Genomic DNA, 20,663 nt, shown 5'->3' on the forward strand with positions numbered 1-20,663 from the left:
GTAGGGATGAACTTTCTTTAGCCATGTTATTTTGAGAAGACATGATTGCTTTGATTAGTATGCTTGAAGTGCTACTATTTCTTATGTCAATGTGAACTTTTATTTTGAATCATTTGGATCTGAACATTCATGCCACAATAAAGAAAATTACATTGAGAATTATGCTAGGTAGCATTCCTCATCAAAAATTCTGTTTTTATCATTTATCTACTCGAGGACGAGCAGGAATTAAGGTTGGGGATGCTTGATACGTCTCCAACGTATCTATAATTTTTGATTGTTCCATGCTATTATATTAACCCTTTTGGATGTTTATGGGCTTTATTTTACACATTTATATCATTTTTGGGACTAACCTACTAACCGGAGGCCCAGCCCGTATTGCTGTTTTTTGCCTATTTTAGTATTTCGAAGAAAAGGAATATCAAACGGAGTCCAAACGGAATGAAACCTTCGGGAGTGTGATTTTTGGAACGAACGTGATCCAGAGAACTTGGAGTGCAAGTCAAGAAGCAATCGAGGCAGCCAGGAGATAGGCGGGCGCGCCCACCCCTCCTGGGCGCACCCCCTGTCTCCTGGGCCCCACGAGCGGCCACCGACATACTTCTTCCTCCTATATATACCTACGTACCCCGAAAACATCCAGGGAGCCAACAAAAAACAATTTCCACCATTGTAACCTTCTGTATCCGCGAGATCCCATCTTGGAGCCTTCGCCGGCGCTCCACCGGAGATGGAATCGACCATGGAGGGCTTCTACATCAACACCATAGCCCCTCCGATGAGTTGTGAGTAGTTTACCATAGACCTTCGGTTCCATAGTTATTAGCTAGATGGCTTCTTCTCTCTTTTTGGATCTCAATACAATGTTCTCCCCCTCTCTTGTGGAGATCTATTCGATGTAAACTCTTTTTGCGGTGTGTTATCGACATCCGATGAATTGTAGGTTTATGATCAAGTTTATCTATGAGAAATATTTGAATCTTCTCTGAATTCTTTTATGTATGATTGAGTTATCTTTGCAAGTCTCTTCGAATTATCAGTTTGGTTTGGCCTACTAGATTAATCTTTCTTGCCATGGGAGAAGTGCTTAGCTTTGGGTTCAATCTTGCGGTGTCCTTACCCAATGACAGAAAGGCTTGCAAGGCACATATTGTATTGTTGCCATCAAGGATAAAAAGATGGGGTTTATATCATATTGCTTGAGTTTATCCCTCTACATCATGTCATCTTTCTTAATGCATTACTCTGTTCTTATGAACTTAATACTCTAGATGAATGCTGGATAGCGGTCGATGTGTGGAGTTATAGTAGTAGATGCAGGCAGGAGTCGGTCTACTTGTCGCAGACGTGATGCCTATATACATGATCATGCCTAGATAATCTCATAATTATTCGCTTTTCTATCAATTGCTCGACAGTAATTTTTTCACCCACCGTAATACTTATGCTATCTTGAGAAGCCACTAGTGAAACCTATGGCCCCCGGGTCTATCTTTTATCATATAAGCTTTCAATCTACTTTTATTTGCATCTTTACTTTTTGCATCTATCTTATAAAATACCAAAAATATATTTATCTTATCATACTATCTCTATCAGATCTCACTTTCGCAAGTGGCCGTGAAGGAATTGACAACCCCTTTATTGTGTTGGTTGCGAGTTCTTTGTTTGTTTATGTAGGTGCGTGGGACTTTTGAGGAGCCTCCTACTGGATTGATACCTTGGTTCTCAAAAACTTAGGGAAATACTGATGCTACTTTGTTGCATCACCCTTTCCTCTTCAAGGAAAACCAACGCAAGCTCAAGACATAGCAAGGAGGATTTCTGGCGTCGTTGCCGGGGAGGTCTTCGCTCAAGTCAAGACATACCAAGGACACATCACAAACTCATCTCCCTCGCATTTACATTATTTGCCATTTGCCTCTCATTTTCCTCTCCCCCACTTCACCCTTCCCGTTTTATTTGCCCTCTCTTTCCCAATCTCTCTCTCTCTCTCTTTTTCGCTTGCCTTTTCCATTTGCTCGTGTGTTAGATCGTTTGCCTTGTCGTTATGGCTAGTTCCTTATCCGCTCCTATGTCTCACGAGTTTAAAGTTCTTCACTTCAAGCAAAGGCAAGGAGAAAACTTAAAAGATGCTTGGTATAGGATGATGGAATCTTATCGCAAGTGCACCCTAGAGGTGAACTTTAGAATTCTTCTTCGCAATTTTTATGTTGGGTTAAATATGACGCATAGTCAACTCTTGGATTGCATTGCCAAGGAAAATTTTATTGAAATTGATCCTAGTATTGCGCATGAAATTATAGAGAGAATAGTGGGAACACTACCTCAAAAAGGAGGACCACATCCTACCCAAGAAGAAACACAAGTGTTTGGAAAGATTTGCGAAGTAACAAAAATATTACAAAAGTCTCTTGAGCCTCTTAAAAGTGTTAGCGGAAATCTTCACCGCATGAATATGTTGATTACTCTTTGCAATAAGCGGTTGGATTCTTTAGATCTAAAAATTTCCGAGTATGAAGGGAAACGTAAAGAACCTCCCGGATTCAAACATGACTCCGCTAAAAAACTGAAAATTAAAGATGGCACTACTTAGATCTATCTTCGCATTTATGCCTAGCTAGGGGCGTTAAACGATAGCGCTAGTTGGGAGGCAACCCAATTTTATTTGTGTTTTTTGTTTTTCTTTCTGTTTAGTAATAAATTTTGCATCTACTTTCTGTTTAGATGTGTTTTATGTTTTAATTAGTGTTTGTGCCAAGTAGAACCTATAGGATAACCTATGATGATAGTTAATTTGATTCTGCTGAAAAACAGAAACTTTGCACGCACGAAATTAGTTTTGTTAAATCACAGAGATGTGCTTTTGCGTTGATTCTTTTTGCTTCTGATCAATAGATAAATTGTACAGGACTTCCTATTTTTGTAGGAGTTTTAGAGTTCCATAAGTTTGCGTTAGTTACAGATTTCTACAGACTGTTCCATTTTTTACAGATTCTATTTTTCGTGTGTTGTTTGCTTATTTTGATGCATCTATGGCTAGTATTAAGTGGTATGAACCATAGAGAACTTGCAATACAGTAGGTTTAAAACCAAAATAAATAAAGAATGAGTTCATTATAGTACCTTATGTGGTTGTTTTGTTTTCTTTCACTAACGGATCTTATAAGATTTCCTGTTGAGTTTTGTGTTGTGAAGTTTCAAGTTTTGGTTAAAGATTTGATGGACCATGGAATAAGGAGAGGAAAAAGCCTAAGCTTGGGGATGCCCATGGCACCCCAAGATATTCAAGAATAGCCAAAAGCCTAAGCTTGGGGATGCCCCGGGAAGGCATCACCTCTTTCGTCTTCATTTATCAGTAACTTTACTTGGAGCTATATTTTTATTCGCCACATGATATGTGTTTTGCTTGGAGCATCTTGTATGATATTAGTTTTTTCTTTTTAGTTTACCACAATCATACTTGCTGTACACACCTTTTGGGAGAAGCCTACTTGATTAGAATTTGCTAGAATACTCTATGTGGTTCACTTAAATCTTTTGAGCTAGATAGTTTTTGCTCTAGTGCTTCACTTATATCTTTTATAGCACGGCGATGACTTAATTTGGTAGAAATTGCTAGTCTCTCATGCTTCACTTATATTATTTTGAGAGTCTTTTAGAACAAAATGGTATTTGCTATGGTTATAAAATTGGTCCTAGAATGGTAGGCATCCAAGTTGGGTATAATAAAAACTATCATAGGAAGTGAATTGGATGCTATGATCAATTTGATACTTGATAATTGTTTTGAGATATGGAGGTAGTGATATTAAAGTCATGCTAGTTTGGTTATTATTAATTTAAAGAATGCTTATGTTGAAGTTAGCAAGTCCTGTAGCATGCACGTATGGTTAAAGTTGTGTAACAAATTTGGAACATGAAGTGTACCTGGCTTGTGCATCCTTATGAGTGGCGGTCGGGGACGAGCGATGGTCTTTTCCTACCAATCTATCCCTCTAGGAGCATGCGCGTAGTGCTTGATTTTTGATGAATTCTAAAGTTTTGCAATAAGTATATCAGTTCTTTTGACTAATGTTGTTTCCATGGATGATACGCACTTTTACCTTTCCACCATTGCTAGCCAATTCGGTACCATGCATTGCCTTTTCTCACCTTGAGAGTTGGTGCAAACTTCGCCGGTGCATCCAAACCCCATGATAAGATACGCTCTATCACACATAAACCTCCTTATATCTTTGTAACGCCCCAAGACCGACGCTCTAGAAGACTTCCAGCTACTCTGAGTTTCGTCATGTGATTTGTTTTGTTTGTTGCATTCATCATTGCATCATGTCATCATGCATCCCCTTCTTAAAACTCATCTAAATAAATTGTATGGATCTTCGATCCATTTAAATCGAGGGAAGGGTGACTTCTCTTTATAACATATCCTCCCAATATTAGGGAACTATTATAAAATATTCCATTGATGTGGAATTACCTTTGACACACTTGCAAAATAATTCCCCATGCCCTTGTTATCTCACTTCTTGACCTCAAACTTTGTCCATTAAATTCTTTCGTCATTTTCTCGAGCTCCACCGAAATTCTCAACATTTATGGACCTACCAAACACCCACTTCTTTCACTAGTCCATACTCCTTCTCTAACCTCTTGTTTTCTCTCTTTTCTTTCTTTCATTTTCTGTAATAGAAAAGAGATAAGCCTGTTTTGGCCAATGACCAGGCCAGCCCATCTAACCTCCTAAAGCCCAGCCTCCTCCCGAACCCTAGAACCCTCGGTTTGATCCCCTTCATCTCTCCTTCTCTCGATCCTTGCTGCCTTCCCTCCTCGATCCCCTCCATCCTCCTTCCGCCACCACGCACACACACAGAGAGGAGCGAGAGCCCTGCTCGCTCGATCCCCATCTCTCTTCCTCCCCTCGATCCTGCGACTCCCCTTCTTTCCTCGCAGCGCCTCTCCACCTCCTCGCGCCGGCCGCCCGCACCTCGCCGCGCCGTGCAGGTGACCGCCGTCGCCGACGAGCTCCACCAGGAGCCCGCGTTCCGTTGATCTCCTGCCCCGCTGGAGACCTCTCTTGCTTTGCCTCACCTGCCCTCTGTCGTTCGCCGCCAGTCATCGCGGAACCAGGCCGCCACCCCGCACCATCTCATGGACCCGCGCCTCCCCATCGCCCCTGCTTGAGCTTCGCAGCCATGGCGCCGCCACCACCATCTCCAGCCGCTCCCCGGCAGCTCCTCCTCCGCCTTGTCGTCACGTTGGGCCTCGGCCCGACCCGCCGTCCGCCTCTCCATCGACCGTCCCAGCCACCAGGCTGTTGATGGCCGAAGCCCGGCCGCGTTGCAGCCTCTACTGCTGGCGACCTCGACCTCCCCTGCGCCAAGCCCCGTCGCTGGCCTTCAACCCTGGCGCCTGACCCGGCCATCTTCGGTTGCTGCCCCTTCATGGCCAGCACGCACAAGAGCTCCACCCACCTTGCTGCCCTGCTGGCCTCATCGCCCCTCTTGTCGCTGCCAAGACTCGGTAACTAGGGATGCCCAAGGATGCCTTCGTGGATTTCGCCAAGACCCCACACCGGAAAGACTACAACATTGAAACGGCAAGGTCGACTATGTTTTGCTGCCTCTGTGGAGCGCCAAATTCCACAAGACACCAAGTACCACGACGTCCGTTGTTCGCAAGTACCCTCTCCGGATTGCCAAGTTCGACTACCGTCGCCATGTACCACTACGCCCGAAGACTGTGGATGCACCAAGTCCACTACGAGATTTACCACTACCGTCGCCAAGATCGCGAGTACCTCTACCATCGCCGTGAACGACTACTTCCACGATGTCCGTGAACCTCTACTTCCACTACCGTGGCGAGAACAACTACTTCCACTACGGCCCGTGTACCACTACTTCCTTCGTCGAACGTGTTCCGCCCCGAATGCACACTTTGAAGGTATAACCAACGAGACGATCACCCGTGGACCGAATGCATGTGTGTTGTATGAGATGCTCGTGTTTGCACCATGTCCGAGTTGTCTTGCTCATTCCTCCTTGTTTACCATGTCACCGTCCCGTAGGAACCCGAATTCTAGGAGCACCCCACCATCTCTAGCATGTTTCGCACATCCGCACACTTCCTTTTGCACCAGTATCTCCATGAGCTACCGGAACTGATATGTTGCCATGGCATCATTTTCGAATTCGTTGCCGTGACACCCTTTCTTTCCGCCACGGTGACAAATGCCTCGTATCTTGCTCATGTCAACATTTTCATAAAATTGCTTAAAACTTGCATATATCATCCGCATCATGATAACAACATTTAAAATGTTTAAAATTGTGTTTGCATTAAATTGCTAAATAACATGGGGATTTCCGGAATTGTTGTTTGTTGTTTCCGGCCTCACTTAAACTTGCCTAGATAGGTAGTTCAATTATGTTTCACCTCTTGCCATGTTTATAACAACATGTAATATTGTTGTGTTCCTAAACGGGAGAGAACTAAATAATTAATGTGGTGTTTCGTCAATATGCAACTCATTGCATATTGAGGTCCACTTAACTTGTAGTATTGTCTGTTGCAATTTGCCATGCCGTGCCTCTTTAAACCGGACATGCATCATACTTGTTTGTGCATCATGCCATGCTTATGTGATGGTTGTTTACCATGTTGTTTGCTTCTTTTCTGGTTGCGCTTCTCCTTGATAGATCCAGTAACGTTGCGTTCATGAGGAATTGTTCGACTACGTCCGTTTGTCTTCTTCATGGACTCGTTCTTCTTCCTAGCAGAATCTCAGGCAAGATGACCATTACCCTCGATATCACTTCTATCTTTGCTCGCTAGTTTCTTCGTTCTGTCACTGTGCTGTGTTACCTATCACTTGTTTACCATGCCTCCCAAGTTGCCATGTCAGCCTCTAACCTTTTCACCCTTCCTAGCAAATCGTTGCTTGGCTATATTACCGATTTTGCTCAGCCCCCTCTTATAGCGTTGTTAGTTGCAGGTGAAGTTGAAGATTGCTCCATGTTGGATCCGGATTATGTTGGGATATCACAATATCTCTTATTTAATTAATGCATATATATACTTGGTAAAGGGTGGAAGGCTCGGCCTTATGCCTGGTGTTTTGTTCCACTCTTGCCGCCCTAGTTTCTGTCATACCGGTGTTATGTTCCTTGATTTTGCGTTCCATACGCGGTTAGGTGAGTTATGGGACCCCTTGACAGTTCGCTTTGAATAAAACTCCTCCAGTAAGGCCCAACCTTGGTTTTAACATTTGCCACCTAAGCCTTTTTCCCTTGGGTTCTGCAGACTCAAGGGTCATCTTTATTTTACCCCCCGGGCCAGTGCTGCTCTGAGTGTTGGTCCAAACTAGAGCACCGTGAGGGACCGTCCCTTGGCAACTTGGGTTATGTTGGTACCTGTACGCTTAGCTTATCCGGTGTGCCCTGAGAACGAGATATGTGCAGCTCCTATCGGGATTCGTTGGCACAGTCGGGTGATCTGCTGGTCTTGTTTTACCATTGTCAAAATGTCTTGTAAACCAGGATTCCGAAACTGATCGGGTCTTCCTGGGAGAAGAAATATCATTCGTTGACCGTGAGAGCTTGTGATGGGCTAAGTTGGGACACCCCTGCAGGGTATAAACTTTCGAGAGCCGTGCCCGCGGTTATGTGGCAGATTGGAATTTGTTAATATCCGGTTGTAGAGAACTTGACACTTGACTTAAGTAAAATGCATCAACCGCGTGTGTAGCCGTGATGGTCTCTTTTCGGCGGAGTCCGGGAAGTGAACACGGTCTTTGTGTTACGATTGTGCGTAAGCAGTTTCAGGATCACTTCTTGATCATTTCTAGCTTCTCGGCCGTTCCGTTGCTTCTCTTCTCGCTCTTATTTGCGTATGTTAGCCACCATATTTGCTTAGTGCTTGCTGCAACTTCACCATCAATTCCTACCCATAAGATTAAATAGTCTTGATCTCGCGGGTTTTGAGATTGCTGAGTCCTCGTGACTCACTAGATACTATCACAAAAGTTGCAGGTGCCGATGATACCAGTGCAGGTGATGCAACCGAGCTCAGATGGGAGCTCAACGAAGATCTTGGTCGTTGCTATGTTTTGTTTCATGTTGATCAGTAGTGGAGCCCAGTTGGGATGATCGGGGATCTAGCAGTTGGGTTATCTTCTTTTCTTTTGGCTTCGTCCATAGTCGGACTATGTGTGTGCTCTGAATGATGTATGAATTATATGTTCATTGTGTGAAGTGGCGATTGTAAGCCAACTCTTTATCCCAGTCTTGTTCATTACATGGGATTGTGTGAAGATGACCCTTCTTGCGACAAAACCACAATGCGGTTATGCCTCTAAGTCGTGCTTCGACACGTGGGAGATATAGCCGCATCATGGGTGTTACAATCTTCCTCAAAACAGCCACCATACCTACCTATTATGGCATTTCCATAGCCATTCCGAGATATATTGCCATGCAACTTTCCACCGTGCTGTTCATCATCATCATGACATACATTACTTTTGTCATATTGCCATTGCATGATCATGTAGTTGACATCGTATTTGTGGCAAAGCCACCATGCATACATTTTCATACATGTCACTCTTGATTCATTGCACCATCCCGGTACACCGCCGGAGGCATTCATATAGAGTCATATCTTGTTCTAGTTTCGAGTTGTCATTCATATGTTGTAATCAATAAAAGTGTGATGGTCATCATTATTAGAGAATTGTCCCAAAGAAAAAAAAGAAAAAGAAAAAAAAGAAAGGCCAAAGAAAAAAAAGTCCAAAGAAAAAAAAGAAAAAAAAGAAGAAAGAAAAAAAGAAGAAAGAAAAAAAAGGAAAAAAAAGAAAATATAAATAAAAATGGGCAATGTTACTATCTCTTTTTCCACACTTGTGCTTCAAAGTAGCACCATGTCCTTCATATAGTGAGTCTCATATCTTGTGCTTCAAAGTAGCACCATGTTTTTCATATAGTGAGTCTCATATGTTGTCACTTTCATATACTAGTGGGAATTTTTCATTATAGAACTTGACTTGTATATTCCTACGATGGGATTCCTCAAATGCCCTAGGTCTTTGTGAGCAAGCAAGTTGGATGCACACCCACTAGTTTTCTTTTGTTGAGTTTTCATTCATTTATAGCTCTAGTGCATCTGTTGCATGGCAATCCCTACTCCTCATGTTGACATCAATTGATGGTTATCTCCATAGCCCATTGATTATCCTCGTCAATGTGATACTTTCTCCTTTTTTGTCTTCTCCACACAATCCCCATCATCATATTCTATTCCACCCATAGTGCTATATCCATGGCTTACGCTCATGTATTGCCTAAAGGTTGAAAAAGTTTGAGATTATTTAAGTGTGAAACAATTGCTTGGCTTGTCATCGGGGGTGTAGAATTTGGGAACATCTTTGTGTGACGAAAATGAAGCATAGCCTAACTATATGATTTTGTAGGGATGAACTTTCTTTAGCCATGTTATTTTGAGAAGACATGATTGCTTTGACTAGTATGCTTGAAGCGTTACTATTTCTTATGTCAATATGAACTTTTATTTTGAATCATTTGGATCTGAACATTCATGCCACAATAAATAAAATTACATTGAGAATTATGCTAGGTAGCATTCCTCATCAAAAATTCTGTTTTTATCACTTACCTACTCGAGGATGAGCAGGAATTAAGCTTGGGGATGCTTGATACGTATCCAATGTATTTATAATTTTTGATTGTTCCATTCTATTATATTAACCCTTTTGGATGTTTATGGGCTTTATTTTACACATTTATTTCATTTTTGGGACTAACCTACTAACCGGAGGCCCAGCCCGTATTGCTGATTTTTTGCCTATTTCAGTATTTCGAAGAAAAGGAATATCAAACAGACTCCAAACGGAATGAAACCTTCGGGAGCGTGATTTTTGGAACGAACGTGATCTAGAGAACTTGGAGTGCAAGTCAAGAAGCAATCGAGGCGGCCAGGAGATAGGAGGGCGCGCTGACCCCTCCTGGGCGCACCCCCTGTCTCCTGGGCCCCATGAGCGGCCACCGACGTACTTCTTCCTCCTATATATACCTACGTACCCTGAAAACATCCAGGGAGCCAACGAAAAACAATTTCCACCGCCGTAACCTTCTGTATCCGTGAGATCCCATCTTGGAGCCTTCGCCGGCGCTCCACCGGAGGGGGAATCGACCATGGAGGGCTTCTACATCAACACTATAGCCCCTCCGATGAGTTGTGGGTAGTTTACCATAGACCTTCGAGTCCATAGTTATTAGCTAGATGGCTTCTTCTCTCTTTTTGGATCTTAATACAATGTTCTTCCCCTCTCTTGTGGAGATCTATTTGATGCAAACTCTTTTTGCGGTGTGTTTGTCGACATCCGATGAATTGTGGGTTTATGATCAAGTTTATCTATGAGAATTATTTGAATCTTATCTAAGTTCTTTTATGTATGATTGAGTTATCTTTGCAAGTCTCTTCGAATTATCAGTTTGGTTTGGCCTACTAGATTGATCTTTCTTGCCATGGAAGATGTGCTTAGCTTTGGGTTCAATCTTGCGGTGTCCTTACCCAGTGACAGAAAGAGCTGCAAGGCACGTATTGTATTGTTGCCATCGAGGATAAAAAGATGGGGTTTATATCATATTGCTTGAGTTTATCCCTCTACATCATGTCATCTTTCTTAATGCGTTACTCTGTTCTTATGAACTTAATACTCTAGATGCATGCTGTATAGCGGTCGATGCATGGAGTAATAGTAGTAGATGCAGGCAGGAGTCGCTCTACTTGTCGCGGACGTGATGCCTATATACATGATCATGCCTAGATAATCTCATAATTATTCAATTTTCTATCAATTGCTCGATAGTAATTTTTTCACCCACCGTAATACTTATGCTATCTTGAGAGAAGCCACTAGTGAAACCTATGGCTCCAGGGTCTATCTTTTATCATATAAGCTTTCAATCTACTTTTATTTGCATCTTTACCTTTTGCATATATCTTGTAAAATACCAAAAATATATTTATCTTATCATACTATCTCTATCAGATCTCAGTTTCGCAAGTGGCTGTGAAGGGATTGACAACCCCTTTATTGTGTTGGTTGCGAGTTCTTTGTTTATTTGTGTAGGTGCGTGGGACTTTTGAGGAGCCTCCTACTGGATTGATACCTTTGTTCTAAAAAACTGAGGGAAATAATTATGCTACTTTGCTGCATCACCCTTTCCTCTTCAAGGAAAACCAACGCAAGCTCAAGACGTAGCAAGCGACAGACCGTCGACGTCCATCATCATCGACCACACGTCCACCAGCACCGCCGAGGTCGGGGACTCCTGAGGATGAGTAGGGCATGGGAGGCGGCAGGGCATGGTGTGCCAACTGGCCGGTCCATCTCCCGTGTTCTACTCTTCCTCGCCAGAGACTGCACCTTCACTTCATGGGTCTTGAACCCCGCCCTCGTACATGCAGATGGCAGATGGAGGACGTTGGTCGCCGCCGTAGAAAAGGTTTAGGGTCGGGTTTCTTTTATGTTTCCGCCCTATAAAAGTTTGAAATGTAATGAAAATTTACCGTGTTTGCATGAATCTCGTCCGGTGTATATGGACTTTCACAATAATAGTAAGATATATTGTAGGAGTATGAAAATATATGGAATGATGATTTGTTTTTGTGTGTATAAACTTAGAAGGTTTGACCCGAGACAAAGCTAACATGCGAAGTAAATAAACACATAGGGCCTACATACACAATTTATCCTAGGCACTCCAATAGTACGTCCACTACACATTCATGCATTTCACATCTTTCTACATCTACGGGAACCTACGAAAGGGTTAACGTAAATTGCCTCTCTCTCCCCCCTGATTTTCATGGTGGTGGGCCCCTCCCCCCAAATCTCCAATCAAAAGCCCACAAGTTTCACATTACGTTAATTACGTAACTGGGTATATGTAGGTGTAGCATTACTCGTCCTAAAAGAACCATCTAATCCAACCTCCCAGCATATCATGCGGGAAAAGACCCATCTGCGCCATTTTAGTCAAGGTTACCGGATTACTAGTAGTATTATCGATGGATCCCGCGGAGCACCAAGTTTAAAAGGAAAAAGGTGGTACACTCACAGCACGCTTGTCGCGGTCGCATTGCACCCCTCACACGATCGGCCCTACACATGGCTCATGCAAACGGAACACGCTTCGGATTACCTCTTCACTGACACGTGGGACCGCACTTGAAGAAACCGACCATGCGCCAAACTCCCCCGCCCACCGCGTGAAAATTCCCCCCAAATCCAAAATTCAACCACTCTTCAGCCAACTAGCCAATAATATTCCCCAAACCCCCTCCCCCTGTCCCCCTCCACTCCATTCGCTCCGCCAAAGCCGCCCTCCCCGCCGCGCCGATATGTCGGTGCCGCGGTTCGTCGAGGGGACGCACGACGATCCTCTTGCTCCCACAGTACACTCTCGTAGACTGCCGTCCTCTAGTTGCGCCACCACCGCTGGCGAAGTTCTTGTCGAGACGCACGGCGGTCAGCTTCTCCCATGGGAAGCCCATTCTAGACAGAGGCCCCGTGCATGTCGGAGTAGCGCTGAATGTTAGCCGATTGACACTGTTAATCTCACTGTTTGCCGAAATAGTTTACAGTCAATATGCTCTGCTTAAGAAGCTTCCTTGCCCTGTTCTGCACTCAATCTGCTTAGCTGAGATGGCATGCCACACCCGATTAGTTGCTAAAATAGCCTGCCATATGTTTATTGTGACATAGATTGCCATGGTCTAGTAGCCAATCTGTTAGGTGAAATAGCTCTACACCGTTTTGTACTCGATATTTGTTGCTGAGATGGCCTTTGATGACTGTGTGCTCAGCCTCATTGACTGCTGAAACAGCCTGCCATAATTTAGCACTCAAATCTGTTTGTTGAATTAGCTTTACATATATTTCATTACTTAGATCTGCTTGTCCAAATATCTTGCCATAGCTTTATACATTGACCTAGGTATTTTTTTCTGGACTTCACAAAAGAGCATATATGTTTCTCATGTAATATCTAGTAGAAGAACTAATTTGTATGTCTAACAGATGGACAGGACTTGGATAACTTTTGCTCGAAGATTCTCCGCTGCATATGTCGAGGGGGTTGAAAACTTCATGAACTTTATCAGAGCTGAGTGCGGTGGTCCAAAATCAGATGTGCTCTGCCCGTGTAGCAGTTGTATGAATTCAGTTACAAGACCCGAGTCAACTGTGCAAAATCATCTACACTTGTATGGGATGTCGGTCACATATACTAGGTGGGTTCATCATGGTGAAGTTGTGAATGTCAATGTTACTGATTATATGGAAGCAGCAGATCACCATTTTGATCTTCCTGATGCTCAGGTGGAAGAGGAGGAGGAGGAGGTGGTGGCGGAGCCAGTGAGTTTGACCAACATTGATACAATGCTACGAAATGCTCGAGCATTTCGTGAACTTTCACCTGCAGAAGAAAAACGACGGGTCCGCATGTAGAAACAATGCAACATGGCTGTCACCCCAGGAAATAAGTTGTTAGTATTCTCAGCTATGGTCACCTTTCTTCAGGTGAATACATCTAAGCGGATGACCAACAAATCATTCGATGCGATGTTGGCTGCTTTCTGCAAATCTTTCCCAGATGCATCTGAGCTGCCACACACCTACAGTAAAATGAAGAATTTCCTTCGTGCAGTTGGAATTGGATATGATTTGATCCCTGTTTGTAAGAATAATTGTGTTCTATTCCGGAAGGATTATGCCAACTTAAGAGAATGCCCAAAATGCAATTCATTAAGATGGAAAGATGGTGATGCTGTGAAGAGGATTCCTCGTAATGTTCTGAGAAATTTTCCAATTATACCAAGATTGCAGAGGTTGTTTCATGATGCTGAAACAAGAGAGGATGTACCATGGCATTCTAGGAACCAGGAGTACAGAGATCAGAATGTAATGATCCATCCATCTCATGGTAGTGACTGGAAAAGCTTCAATCAGAAACACAAAAAGTTTGCTGCTGACCTGAGAAACATTAGACTTAGCTTAGCTACAGATGGATTTAACCCATTTGGCCACCAGAGCGCCACATATAGCATGTGGCCAGTGCTTGTTATCTCTTACAACATGCCTCCAAATGTCTGCACCAAAGAATCAAACTACATGATGGCCTTGCTCATCCTAGGTACAGAAAGCCCTGGAAAGGATTTTGCTTTATTCATGGAGCCTATTGTGGAGGAACTTCAACAACCATGGAGGGGTGTTCTCACTCGAGACCTATATAGCAGCCCACCAGCAGATTTCTTTCTGCATGCTGTTATAATTTGGTGCACCCATGATTATTCGGCTTTGGGCACTATGTCAGGGCGAACGACACATGGTTACAATGCATGTGTTCGCTGTGACAAGAATCCGCTGTCATACACAATTCTTAGCTAGATCTGTTATGGACACTGTTGTTTCCTTGCCAAGGACAAGCCGTGTCCTGCAAAATACCGAAGACATGTGTTCAATGCAAAGCATGAAAACTGTGATGCGCCAAAGAGGCTCACCGCCGATGAGTTGCAAGTGGAATTAGTGAAGGTCAGCCATATTACACCAGGAAACCATCCTGATAATGATAGCGGGAAAAGGAAGCATGGCAGGGCAGAAGAGAGATTATTGTTTACCCACAGGTCCACTTTGTGGGACTTGGAGTATTGGAAAGATTTGGATCTACGGCATAATCTTGATGTGATGCACATTGACAAAAATATATGTGACAACATTATTGGCACACTTCTTAATATTGAAGGCAAGACGAAAGATACCTTAAAATCTAGGATTGATTTGACACACCTAGGTATCAGAAAGGATTTGTAGGTGGAGGATGAAGGTAAACCACGAGATATGGCACCAGCTGTGTACGTCTTGGACAAGGTAAAAAGAAAAGAATTCTGCAAGGTCCTGTCACATGTGAGATTCCCACATGGATTTGCTTCCAACCCTAAAAGGAGAGTTAGTGCAAATGGAAACAAGGTACAAGGGTTGAAAACTCACGACTACCACGTCCTACTTCAAAGGGTTTAACCTGTTATCCTTAGAGGATTGGGCCACCCTGACTTATACAGAGCAGTTGCAGAGTTGGGACAATTCTTCTGGGAACTTAGTAGTAGAAATATCAGGATAGATGCTTTGGAGCGTCTTAGAGACAAGATACCAACTATCCTATGAGACCATGAGAAGATATATCCTCCAGCCTTCTTTGATGTGATGGTGCATTTGGCTGTTCATCTACCTACTGAGGCACTACTTACAGGTCCAAAACAATATGGCTGGATGTACCCTATTGAAAGGCGGCTAGGCACTTTCAAGGTCTATGTTAGGAACAGAGCTAGACCTGAGGGTTCCATTGCAGAGGCCTACATTGCTACATAAGCGTTGACATTCCGCTCAAAGTACATTGAAACAACTGATGAGATTAGCAAATAGGTGGGTGAAGACAATCCCGAGCTCAATGTTTTCGATTGTTCTGTTCGAGTTACAGGGAAGAGTCGACAAGACGACAAATCTAAAGATTTGGACAAAATGGTTCGGTGTGTGTTGAATAATTGTCCTGAGTTTCTACCTTATATTGAGTAAGTGCTAAGTACTGCAGCTTATACATCATAATCTACTAAACTTGTAGCACATTCTTATATATTTAGATGTTTGACGCAATCACTATGTTGTGCAGCATCTACAAAAAGGAGTTACTGCCGCAAAATCCAAGAAACATTGACAAACTCGTTCTGGCAGGATTTGCGAAATGGTTCAAGAGCCATCTAAGCTTTTGAATTGCACTATCAGTTTTTTAATATATTGAGTACATAATATGACCAACTTGTCTATTTTCTAACCATAAGTTAAGAAGATGCAGGAGGATGGGCAAGCAGTTAATGATGCCCTTTACACACTAGCAATGGGTCCTGATACTCGGGCAAGACATTATAAATCTTGCGTTGTTGGAGATATGTGCCACAACCAACCTTGCACGCGGCGAAGGCAGGAAGACACAAAATAGTGCCATCATGAGCAGGGATAAGTATGACGAAGACACAATTGAAATGTATGCTAACATAACAGACATTGTTCAGTTGCAGTATATCTCCAGTTTTGAGGATCGTCGATGTGTGGTTCTGTTGTGCTATTGTTGGTATAACCTGTTATCCAGGATCGCAAAACCCAGAGCTGATGATTATTTCAAATCCATCAATGTCAAGGCCGCATACCAGATCTAAGAGCCTTTTATTTTGGCAAATCAAGCAACACAAATATTTTTGTTGGAAGACACATTTGCACGTAGCAATGACTGGAGAGTATTGCAAAGGTTTGATCAAAGGAATTCATTTAATGAAGTTGTACAATAGGATGATGCCTACACTGCTCCTGATGTAGAAGATTCCACAGATGTTCCTAATATCTTTGAGAACCATCACGTCAATGACGCTGGCAAAAAGATTGCCTGTCGGGCTGTGGACATACGAGAGTTGATCAATAAGACGCCAACGTTCGAGGACAGTGAGGATGAAGAAGAAGATGACACTGGGGGGAATTATGATTCAGACTGATACACACGGCGAAGATGTTGACGCTGCTGCTGCCACAGATGATGATTAGATTGCTTTTGTCGTATTTGCCTATGAGAAGATGTTTTTTATCTACTATGTGAAATTGTGTTTGCTATGACAACTAAAACTTGATGAAGTTGTTGTTTAGTATTTTGCTGTGAGAACATCACTTATTATGTATGTTGATTTGTGTTTGGTGATTGTATAACGACTAAAACATGATAACATTGTTGTTTAGTTGTACTCATATTTGGTTGTGAAACTTGTATTTGATGACATAGTTTGCTATTGGATTGCAATTTGCTCGACATCTTCGAATGGGAACAAAGCTAACCCGACAGAGCCTCTACTAATTTATTTATTAGCAAAAGGGCCTCTGCTATTTATTTATTTATGAGCAAAAGGGGATACCCCCGATTTCCATTAATATAAATCATTAGATGTTCACAACACTACGCCCAGTCTGCTAAGCATGTTTCATTCATTACTAGTTTAAGCAAAGTGCTCATGGCATAGCCACTGAATACATCACGAGTGCTACATACACTACAAATAAAGAGACAATCATCCTACAGAGCATATTGATTTTGCCCATTATCTTCACAAGCTCTTTCATCTTCTCATTGTTGTCAAGGCCGTTCAGCAATTGTTGCTTGGCCATGATTAGAGCAACTGCATCTTTAACCTTCTGCTCTACAACTTCCTCTTGTGTCGTTCCTTCAGTTACTTGTCCAACACCCCAACTTGCTGGTATTGGGATGCCTCGGCTAACCAAAAATCAGCATAGTTGCATTCCCCCACATCAGCAACTTCCTAGAAATACAAATCACACGAATCTTCCCTTTTCTGCACGAATCAAATAGGAAGATCATTAACCAAACTATTAAAAAAATCAGCAACTGAAAAGTAGCAGAACAACACTTAAACATATTATTACCCCATGATTCGGGCATTTGTAGAAGACTCGACCAGGGTTGAGGATTGTTGTTGAGACCCGATGGATGACTTTGCGTGATTTGCAGCAGTGGCACCACACCAACAGCAGCGGGTTGCGATGAGCAACCGACTGTGGTGCGTGTGTCGGCAGGTGTGTGATGAGACCCACAAGCGATGGTACGGGTGGCGACTTGGCGCATATCTGGTTGTTGCCTGCTGAAGAGCATGTGGACGAGCCGCCAACGGACATGGTTGCTGCGGACAAAGCTTTTGATGCTAGGTAGAGTAAGTACAGAAGAGGAGAAGAGAATGTTGGGTCAATTTCATTATTTGTAGAGTAGCATAACACCATATATAGTCATAGTCTAGGTTTGGATTCGAACCAGCTATAGGAGCACATCTCTCTTTTTTCTAAAACTCAACAACATCTCTTTACTGGTACACTAGCTTGTTCTGTACGCCTTCTCAAGTCTTTGATTTACTTTTTTTGCGAGGATGGAAGGAGGAGAAAATTGAGGGTTCCTGGGATTCTAACCCAAGACCTCTCGGTTGAAAACCAAGGGTGCTAGTCACTTATGTGGTGAACATTCCCTGGGATGAGGACGACAGACGAACACATTTTTGTCGTAGTTTTAGTTGCGACGCAAGATCAAACGATCGCAGTTTCGGGAACGTTATCTGGCGAACGAGCCCAGTTTTTCTTTTCTTCCTATATTTAAAAAAATTATGCTACTTGGTGTCGTCTTAGTCAACAAATGACTGTGCCAACCTTGATCGTTGGATTGACATTCAATGTCTGTCGTGTTTCTTCAGTCTCTTCTTCCTCCAGCCGCCAAAGCCAAACCAGCGCCGGTGGGACCGCCTACTCCCGCCTCCCACGGCTTGCAATGCTGCCACGCACGCATCATGGCCACATCACACCATAAAACTCTGTGCATATTCCCCAGCTCCTGTTCATTTCCATTCGAGGCCTCACCATCGTTCTCCTTGCTGGTTCACTCGCCGCGGCGCCGCCCTCCGGTGTTTTCAACATGGTAAACAACCAAGAGGAATAAGGAGATGACTGTACATTGTGAGGATGACAGTAGGGACCCACCAGGATCATGGCAGTAGGCAAGCGAGTGCCTCCTTTATTACATGAAAAAGGGTTCCTCCTAATGGTTTCCTGACATCTGGGTCGCATGCCACTGTCAACGTAGTCAATGAGCGAGATAACTGCACAAGGAGCGGCAGACACCCGAGACCCAGCAGCGTGCAATATTTTTTTTGTTTTTGGGAGGGAGAAGGGTATCAACTAGGTTGTTCAGGAGCTGTGGCCCGTCTAGCCCAGGCTTTTATTTCATATGTTTACCACATGACGAGCCCCGCTTTTTCCTTTTTGAAAATGGCTAGCCCAACTATTTTGTTTTTTTGCAGAATAACCAACGTAGGCCTACTTTCTTTTCTACGCCCTGCTGGGCCGAAAATCTTTCAAGACGAGGAGGGATGCATTCGGGCTTGCCCAGAAAATGGGCTATAGGTAATAAGAAATGGGCTATAAGTAATCAGAAATTGGCTGTAAAATGAAAAAAATACAACAAACAGGGAATTAGTTCCAAAAAACTTTTTTCTTTAGGATTTTGATATTTTAAATTTCATTGTTTTTGTGCGGGTAAAATTTCATTGGATTTAAACTAAGGTATGTTTCGTTTTTAAACTAATTAAATCTGGCGAGAAAGTTCGGGCTATACGCTGTTTGGGATAGAATATGAGGCTGACTTGTGGATCTACTAGGTTGACATGTACGAAAGGCTTTGTCAACATAGTCCACAAACGATTCTTGTAGCAGTGACTATTGGATGTTATTTCAACGGCCATGTTGCTTCTTCAATATCTGATCTTCTTGCTCCAGCCGCCCAAACTAGCGCCGGTGGGACTACCTGCTCCTGCCTCCTGTGGCCGGATGTGCTACCGCACAGGCCGCACCACCCCACCCTACTCCATCGCTGGCCAGGCCATTCCTCTACTCACCCACACCTCCTATTATTTTCCCATGACGGCAGCCGAACTAGTAAACCCTCGTACTCCCCACCGCATGGGCAACCACTGCTGAGTCTTCCTCGGCTCCGGGACGTTCCCTTCCTAGACCTCGCCGTCGTCCACCGCCCTGGTGCTCTCAGCACGGCGTGGTCAACATGGTCAATGAATGACATCCATCAGAAGAGGATTGTACGTGGAGAGGCTAACAGTTGGGTCCACGCCCGCATGCAAGGATGTGCCTCCTTATTACGTGCAAAATAATGATTCCTCCACCTAACAGCAGCGACCCGCCAGAAGGGCCTTTGTATTTTACGAAAAAATGTTCCTCCTGCTGACTGCTCGTACCCGCCAGCTATATCTTCGCATGGAAGGAAGTGCCTCCTTATTACGCATAAAAACTGGATACTCCCCCTGCTATCTGGGACCCACTATAGTTGCAGACTTGTGGGCCTACTAAGTTGATGTGGACGGAGGGCTTTGTCAACATAGTCAATATGAACGATTATAGCTCCAGTGCCCATACGATGTCCGTCCAACGGTCGTAGTGGTTCTTCAACCTATGGCCTTCTTGCTCCAGCCGCCCAAACTAGCGCCGGTTGTGCCGCCTGCTCCTGCCTCCCATGGCCGGCTCTGCTGCCGCGTAGGCCTCATCGCCCCACCCTACTCCCATCGCTGGCCTGGCCATCCCTGTACTCACCTAGAACTGCTGTTCTTCTCTGGCGACGGCAGCCACACACTGCAGCCCAACCAGTAAACCCTTGTACGCCCCTCTGCATGGGAAACAACTGTCGAGTCTTCCCCAGCTCCGGGTCATTCCCTTCCCAGGCCTCGCCACATCCACCGCCTTGGTGCTCTCGGCACGGCATGGTCAATGTGGTCAAGGAACGACCTACATCGGAAAAGGACTGTAGGTGGAGAGGCTGACAGGTGGGTCCACTGCCGCAGCAAGGAAGTGCCTCCTTATTACATGCAAAATAATGATTCCTCCACCTGATATCTCGGACCTACCGGAAGGGCCTCTATTTCATGAAAAAATATTCCCCTGACAGCTAGGACCCACCGGCTTTATCTTCGCA

The sequence above is a fragment of the Triticum dicoccoides genome, chromosome 7B (assembly GCF_002162155.2).
Source record: "Triticum dicoccoides isolate Atlit2015 ecotype Zavitan chromosome 7B, WEW_v2.0, whole genome shotgun sequence".
Classification (NCBI taxonomy): Eukaryota; Viridiplantae; Streptophyta; class Magnoliopsida; order Poales; family Poaceae; genus Triticum; species Triticum dicoccoides.